The 8,606-nt window shown below is 43.1% G+C and overlaps 1 long non-coding RNA gene across 3 annotated transcripts; it reads left to right on the top strand.

Moving 5' to 3' along the window:
* The first annotated feature begins 1,587 nt into the window (after window positions 1-1,587).
* LOC125537688 (uncharacterized) lies at window positions 1,588-4,920 on the top strand. Of its 3 annotated transcripts, XR_007296056.2 has the most exons (4): window positions 1,592-2,355; window positions 2,926-3,030; window positions 4,069-4,125; window positions 4,645-4,920. It is a non-coding gene; the product is annotated as an uncharacterized LOC125537688 (long non-coding RNA). The 3 variants fall into 3 exon arrangements; XR_007296055.2 differs by having other exon boundaries at window positions 1,588-3,030; XR_015616730.1 differs by having other exon boundaries at window positions 1,588-3,046.
* Window positions 4,921-8,606: the final 3,686 nt, after the last annotated feature.

Here is an 8,606-nt window from a genome sequence, read left to right as displayed (position 1 = left end):
CTAGATTTTCCACTACTACTGCTAATGCAGTTGAAGTCCCAAGTCTACATAATGAGTTCATCCCCCGTACTCCACCATCGCAGGTGCTTGCTCTAAGTCGACAGTGTGATAATTGGTTTCATGTTGCATATGTTGGCTAGCCTGTATTTCTTCTATTTTGATTAAATTGCACATGCTAAGTTTATACGTTATACATGTGCATATGACATGCCTTTCTGTGTCTAGAATACACTACATCTATCTATCATACCATGTTCATACATCAAAGTACTGCTATTGTGTATTCCGCATCAGTCACTCATGATTGGATGCATTTAACATGGCAGTTTGATAGTGTTTGCATCTTGCATTGATTTCTATGTTGTACTACTTCTAATTTTTTTGAAGTGCCACTATGACAAGACACTTTTAACTTGGCAGAGTGATATTGGTTGCATCTTTCATATGGTGTCTAGCTTGCATTACTTCTATTTTCTTGAAAATCTTTCTGCTTAGTTTACACATCTTAGCTGTGAATATATCACGCCGTCCTGTTTTTCTTACATATTCCATCCTCATATGATTTTCTTACATTAAAGTATTGCTTGTCTGTATCATGCATCAATGAGTTCTAAAGAGCGATTTTATTCTTTTGTGTTGTGGGTACGACTTGACATGGCAAAGTCAAAAAAGAGTAAGGAAAAGAATATAGTAGGGAATGGTGTTACTCGTTGGGTGAAACAAAAAAGGATCTGCCCTCTAGATTCTGCTGGTATTTATAGTGCAGTAGAAGGTCCAAGTCCACCGGCTAAATCTACAAACACAGTATCACCTGCTCCACCACCTGCAGCATCCGCTTCAACTGTAGCGGCATCTCAATGAGTTACTCGTTCTTTTGCTCTGGAACTGGCCAGTTCCCAAGCTGCCTTCACACCTAACACTACTTCCGAAGCACTGCTGACACAACAGGACTTGGCAAGATCAAATGAACCTCATGAGCATCAACACCAAGATGGTACCTGACCAAGTCAAGTTGCAGTTGCATGCTCCTTTATATGTAATCTCATAGTTTGATGTGCACTAACACTTTCCATATTCGTTGTTGAACTAGCACCACGGTGCAAGCGGAAACAGACATATGGGATAATGCTTGACAGATTAACAAAATCTAAAGGAGGAAGAATGGAGATCCATTTTGAGGCAGGTTTAAAAAGGCCACGTGATGCTACAGAGTCAGCCAAGTTAGTATCAAAGGCAGTCGTTACCGTTAGGTGTCATGCACTTATCCTCCCAACGTGGCACTACACCACAACACTTAATTGAGGGCAATTAACTGCCGGGAGAAGTATGTGAATAAGGGCAAATGATCAGCCGGAAAACTTGTTACTGCCGGTAGAAGCACTTCAGGGCAGAAAAACTGCCAGTAGGACTTGGCGAATAAGGGCATAGAAACTGCCGGCAATGGTGTCCACATTGAAGGGCGCATTATCTGCCGGGACAAGTAAACATGGCCCATTTACTGCCGGGACAAGTAACCATGGCCCATGACGCGAGACCGAAATAAATTGGGCCAAAGCGCGCGCTCGCAAAAGCCCGCCAGAGATGAAAATTTTCGCACCGAACGAAGATTGGCGCAAGACTCGGCCCAAATCTCCCGAACTCTCCTCCAAATCGCCCCCAAATCCAGTCCGATGTGTGCCCTCGTCGCCGCCGCCCCCAAACGCGATGTGCCCTTGCCGCCGCGGCCGCCGCCGCCCCCGCCCCCAACCACCGCACCCAGCCTCCTCCATCTGACTATGTTCTCACCCCCAAGCAGCGGATCGTCCGTCCCCTCTCACCCGTGTCGCCGCCTCCTCCTCACATGCGTCACCGCATCCCTTATCTTCTCGCCGGCGGCGCCTCTTTCTTTCGCCCCACATCGCCTCTCGGTGGAGTTAAAGGTGGCTTTTTGGTGAAGAGGAGGTGTGGCGGCAAGGAGCAGCGAAAGGAGCTGTGCAGCCGGATGATTCTGAAGCTGCTGGATCTGAAGCGGGACGACGTCGCCGTGTAGCTGGAGCGGTAGGAGCGTGGGCACGCGGCGGCCTTCTCCTGCTTGATGGCGACAGCGACGAACACGAGGGCTCCCCATCGCCCTCGACCTGTAAGGAGGAGCGCCTACCCCCAGGTCGGGCCTGAGATGTGCAGCAGCAGCAGCAGGGGGCGAGGAGGCAGGCGTCGTGGTGGTGGGCTCGTCTTTGAGGCACTCGAGGTCGTGCGCGGCATCGTGGACGCCCGGCAGCTGCGGGTCCCCATTCAGGCTGCGGCATCTCCTCCATGCGCGCCGCCATGGTCCTCTGCTGCGTCAATAGCGAATTGTGGAGATGTCTGTGTCTGCAGGTAAACCTCTTGCGCCTGACCATGAGCACTAGCGAGCTGCTGGGCTGAACATGCTGGGGACATGTTGTCCGTGAACATATAGTTGACCGTGAGGACAGTAACTTCAGGAGCTGCTAATAATTCAGCTACTCCCCTGCCCCTGATATTTCTCTCGTTGTTGTCTGTACATGCTCGGAATAACTTGACTCCTTCAGCTACTGTTAATTGTTGACTTGTTGTTGTTGTTGTTATTTGAACATGCTGGGTGTACTGTAGGAGTACTTGTATTGTTGCTTAAATATTTGCTTGGAGTAAATGATGTAGTTCAAGTGAAATCAAAATTTCCGAAATAATGTTTATCAAGGGTTGTATGTACTGAAATCAACATCTCAGAAACAACATTCAGATATGCAGGATTCTAATGCCTGATAATATGGTTGAGATATGCTAGATAATGCTCCATTTCAAATTGGATAATGCTAGATAGTGTGAGATGCCGTTCGACAAACTGGGCACATCCACCTCCGTACCACTGTTTCCGGGGCAGATTTATTTTTTGAGGGGCGTTTCCTGGGCAAATTGTGCTGGCAGGTGACGAAATAGATCTGGGCGCGTGGCCGGTGGCGGAGGGATCCAGCCCTAGGAAGGCAGGAACAACTTGCATCCTCGACTACTCATCCCCACCTGTGCAATTAGGTAAAATTGCAAACTGGTATGTTCATCCGGGATTAATAGACCTAGGCTTACTTTGAGGTTAGAGTGTGGGAATGATCCATGGGGATGTTCATGACTTCATTATCTTACTAGTATTTGGTTCAGGGATTTGTTCTATGTAGTTGAATGTTAACTTTAAAATTTGAATCGATGAGGGGATTTTCTTTAGCACACTATTTGTCTGTCACATTTGATAAGATCTATTCTTGAAAGCTCTCCATTTCGAATATACTCACAAATCACAACACTTAATTTGTGAGGAGTATAAATCCATTCTTTTATCTTGTAGTGTATTCTAGAACGTTTTCGATGTTAATTTGGATAGTTATACTTTTGTTGTGGCAAGTTTGGTTCTATGCATGAGATGGTTCTCTGGACTATGAAACTAGTATACTATATACAAGTTCACTTTAAAGTTACATTTGTATGATTACTATGTTTATATTTGCACTTAATTATTAATGTTGATTGGTGGTTCAGAAGTTTGGGCCTATTTTTATATGAGCTGTATCCAAACACCAGATTTTGATTTCCACACTTAGGCACAAGCTTGCCCAGGCTTCAAAAAAATTCTGGCTCCGCCACTTCTAGATGATGCAAGAGTAGTACTAACTTAGGAGTAGTAGATACGCTAGATAATGCCACATTTCAAACTAGATAATGCTCCATTTCAAACTAGATAGTGCTGACAGAGATGAGGATGGACAATGTGAGTCTACCTTGCCGATATTTTCACTTAGGCCTTCTCGGCATGGCTTCTTGCAGGCCTCCCCTCCAACTCCCCTCCCTCTTTCTCCATGCTATGCAGCACCACCTCTGTGTTCTCACATTGGATGTAGCTACCAAGCCCTAACCAACCCTGATGGCCCATCGTGGTGGCTGCGGAGCTCATTAGAGTGTAGATTGGATAAACCGTGTTTCAACTGCAACTTCTTTGAGTAACAAGAAGTTTTTTTTCTAGCTTCTGTACCTGCTCCCAATTTATTTTTACACCTTAATAATCTGCTTCTATGTATGCAGCTGGAAGTAGATAAGTCTGGCAAAAGCAACAATGCGATCACATGCTAGTCTCGAGGGGTAATACTTATGCATCTTTCGTTTGGCTATTGCTATATGATATTATTTATATATTTCTTTTTGATGTGCTTATTTGTTTGTTTGATTTTTCACCTCTGCATATCATTTAGGATGTACTAAGTTTATAGAGGGGTTAACTTTTACCTTAACTTTTTTGCTGTACAATCCTCCGGTTCTCAATTATGTTTGTGCATTCTTTATTTTATTCTAGGTTCTCAATTAGTGCAATCTGTTCCTTTCGGTGCACTTGGAGAGTACGCTTTAGTGAAGCAAGTAACAATATTACAGATTATTGTTTTGCCATATTTGCCCATGAAAGATTTTTGTATTTGAAGCGCAAATAATTTCTGCTCAATCAAATTATGTACGTGATAATCATTGCTTGTTGTGATGATGAAGTGTTGCACATTTGGAAGAGTTTTGTGCCGACGAGTTAAACTTCAGCACGTCGAAATCTATAATACGTTGATTTAAAATCTGAAACGATAGCACCATTTTTGAGTTTCTGATTTGTTGCAGATTTCTCAAAGATACACAAGCTGATGGTGGTTTGGAAGATGTACAAGTTGCTGGAGGTTTGGAAGATCTACAAGTTGCTGGAGTGACAATGTATATGTAATATACCTTATTTGTTGAACCTTGAGACATCGGCAAGTTTTATACTGCATTTGGTTGGTTGTTTCAGCACACAAGCCATTGTATGCTTATTTTGGTTGTGTGGCACGATTTCTTTAGCTTAAACATATGTACTTTGCCTTCTGAGGCACAATGTCATTAGAAACGTATATTTTTTTATCTGTTTTATGTTATTGAATGAGGCCTTACATGTAATCTGATTGAGCTGTATGTATATGTTTTGTGATCTGTCATGTCTGTTCGAACATAATGATTGGATATTAAATGAGGGATATCTTGCCCAGAACAATTTATATTGCTTCCGAGAAAGAACGTCATGCTATATTACCTGCCAGGTAAGCGTGCTTGTGTAGGCAGCGGAACTGCCAGCAAACTGTAGTGCATATGCTAGGATGAATCTGCCAGGAGAACATAAACTGCCGGCAGATATAATGGTCGGGGCAGAAGAACTGCCGGGGATTGTTTATCTGCCGGGACAAGTAATCCCCGGCAGCCATTGTTGTGGTAGTTCTATCTGCCGGGAGAATCTTCGTCCCGGCAGTCTATCTGCCCTCTTAAGTGCGTTCTCCCGGCATATTGTATGTCGGTGCATTAGTGTTGTGGTGTAGTGGTGGATCCAGTACAAGAATGAGAAGGACAATGCCCAAACACCTTCCTTGACCATTTATCCGTAAGTAATGTTATTCATCGCAATTTGTAATATTGTCTTGCTGTGTCTCATACTTTCTAACTTCCTCCTAATAGACTCACATTCTTTTTTCAATAGATGAGGTTCAAGTTGGATCCGAAAGATGGTGCAACTAAACAAGGATGCACTCATGTTTTTCAGTCTGCTCTGCGACAGTATTGGTACCACCTTAGAAAAGCTCACTTTGAAGGCAAGGCTAACAATGAAATCGCCCAAACATCTCCAGTGGAATATATTACAGATGAAGACTGGATAGCCCTTGTTAAACACTAGTCTGATCCAAAGTATCAGGTAGGGTATATGTATTTCATCATATCACATATTGTACTTGTATTTATGTATGTGCCTTACAAGTGTATCTTCTTCTAGGCTAACTGTTTCAAGAACAAGACCAACCGTTCTAAAGTGAAATTCCAACAGACAATAGGATCTCGTAGCTATATTGCACACTGCGAGGCTCTTGTAAATAGCTGCTAGTTCCTTCTTTTTTCTAGCCATATTATCGTATCTATATTGACTTGTTCCAAATACAGAGGAAAGCCCGTGCGGTCCAAAAAGAACCTGAACCAAATGCAGTGGAAATCTTCAAGGATTGCCACACCAGCAAGATGAAGGGCATGAGCACACCAGTTCAAGCCGCTGTTGTAAGTCCTTACTCTTCCTGCCTTTGAACTGCTTGTTACTGTGACGTGTTCATTTAATTGCTTGGTTTGCAGCCAATGTCAGTTACTATGTTCACTTTTATACACAGTTGTATTAATGTATCATTTCCTCTTACATGGTTTAAAAGAGATGAAGGATATTCTTTTGGTCTTGATCTATAATCTAGTTGTGATGTTCACGTGCCCACACAATGATACAATAGCTTGTTTGTTTTATATCTGTTTTCCCATGATATGAATGATTTCATACTATGTTCATCCTACTTTAAACCATGTCTCTTTATCCTTACATGTCAACGAATGTGAGGAAATAGACAATACAATAGGCATGCTACATGGACATATGTTCCGAAGTGATTTTATTATGTAGTTGGCACTACAATACATGCTAATGTATTACAGTAGTTCACCAAAATAAGTTATGTATAAACATGAAACCTACTTTGTTTGTTTTTTTCTCATTAGTAACTTATCTGGTACACTAATCTACAAGTTCAAACTTTCAGCAAGCTCTGGAACAAATGATTCAATAGACACAACCACCTGAAAGTGATGAGGCTACCACAAGCACAATGTCACGTCTTGCTACAGTGCGTCAGTATCTCTTCAGTAACAGTGCAAAAAGCACTTGCCTGTGTAATTCTGGGTTGGTTGTCAAGGTAACCTCGTCCAAATCACCTACTGAACAAAATCTTCCAGCTAGACAGAGTGATATATCTGTGCTCCAGACACAATTCCAATCTCTAATGGACGTCGTTTCGGAAATAAGAATAGTGGTCGACAAATGTCGTCAAGATATGAATGGTTTTGAAACCATACTGTCAGACATGTGCTTCATTGTTCAAGAGCAATGGCGGGGAAAAGGGGAAGATCATGTTGCTCCATCAGATTCGACAACCTGAAACATTAGCACTCAGGTCAAATGATTTGTGCTTCTATACATATGATGGTGCTTTTATCTGCAAGGACTGTAAACTTTATGCCAACAGGCCTTTTGTTGTATGGTTGGAATTTATTTTGTTGTGATACAATATTTATGGTGTTGCCAAAGGCTGCAGAAATTACGACGCTATTTTTGTATAGTGTAGGTTTATCTTAGTAATGTATTCAGCCGAAAGCTTCGTAGGATCCCAACGTGCCAACATTCGTCGGGCCCATTCCAATTGGGCTAAAAACGATTATGGGCCGTAATTTGCATGTAGCCCACTAAAAATATCTAGGCCTAAATCAGCATAAGCTTTCATATTTTTTGGTAGGCATGTGCCCACAGTGAGCCTTTAACAGGCCTAAACATAATTTGGGCCCTTAGTAACAATCGGCCGTTAACATGTGTAAATATCTCGAGCCCATGAAAAACATGGGCCTTTAATAGGCCGAAAGTGAGATTGGGCCCTAATTGTGCCAAATAACCCACTGGCCCATTTACAATGCGGATCGTTCACAGGCCCAAATTCAGACGGGCCGTAAATGCGCCGACCTTCTACACGAGCCTTTAATAGGCCGGAAGTTCGGTCGGGCTTGATTAGTGTCAGTTTTATATGGGTCGTTAATAGGCTCGATGTGACGTTGGGCCACATATGGCCCATGGATCTTGTCCGACGTTAATAGGCCAAAAATCACAATAGGCTGAAAGTTGCCCAAATCTACAGTGGGCCTCTAACAGCCAAATGTCAGGCATGGCCAAATATGACCCAAATACTTCATGGTCGTGTATGGGCCGAAAGTTTCAATGACCTATAAATGGGCCCAAATGAAGCAGGACCTTTAACAGGCCGAAAACACACCAGGCCGTAATTCGGCCCAAATACTTAGCGGACTGTTAATGGGCCAGAAGTGACCATGGGCCTTGATGGTGACAAGTTTAGGACGGGCCGTTGATGGGCCGATTTGACACTATTCGTATGGGCCTTAACTGCGAATGGGTCATCTACAAGCATGACTTTAATAGGTCGGCCCGCTAATTTTGACTGGGCCAACCTTTTTAACCTAAATGGGCCGCTGTTGGGCCTTGCCACGTGTCGACGTATCATAGGCGCCTTTGGTCCAATGAGTGGATGACATCTATCCCAACGGTGAGCCGACACGTGGTTCCTCTGGCCATTCAGAATTTTACACGTGGAAAATCCCCATTGGTCCAGGCTGTTAATGGGTTATCGATCTAAACCGGAACACGATAGCTTAACAATGACCCGTTACGGTGGATGCCACGTGTCGGTTACCCTTGACAAAAGCACTTCTATGACGCGTGATTTATCGTCATGGGTGGACACTTCCGTGATGATAATTTTGGTAATGTCATGGAACACTTCTACGACAGCACAGGTATGACTATCTTGATTCTGTCATAAAATTGCCATGGATGTACATGCATGACAAAAAACATGACCTACAGGTGACAAACACATATCATCATGGAAGTGTATTTTTTGTAGTGATATCATCTTATATCAAATGGATGTGAAAAGTGCATTCCTCAATGGTAAGCTTGAGGAAGA

This window comes from Triticum urartu, chromosome 2A (genome assembly GCF_056163025.1).
Source record: "Triticum urartu cultivar PI428250 chromosome 2A, HENAU_Tu73, whole genome shotgun sequence".
In the NCBI taxonomy this organism is placed as follows: domain Eukaryota; kingdom Viridiplantae; phylum Streptophyta; class Magnoliopsida; order Poales; family Poaceae; genus Triticum; species Triticum urartu.
The sequence above is the reverse complement of the archived record's forward strand: the minus strand, read 5'-3'. Positions and strand labels throughout refer to the sequence as shown.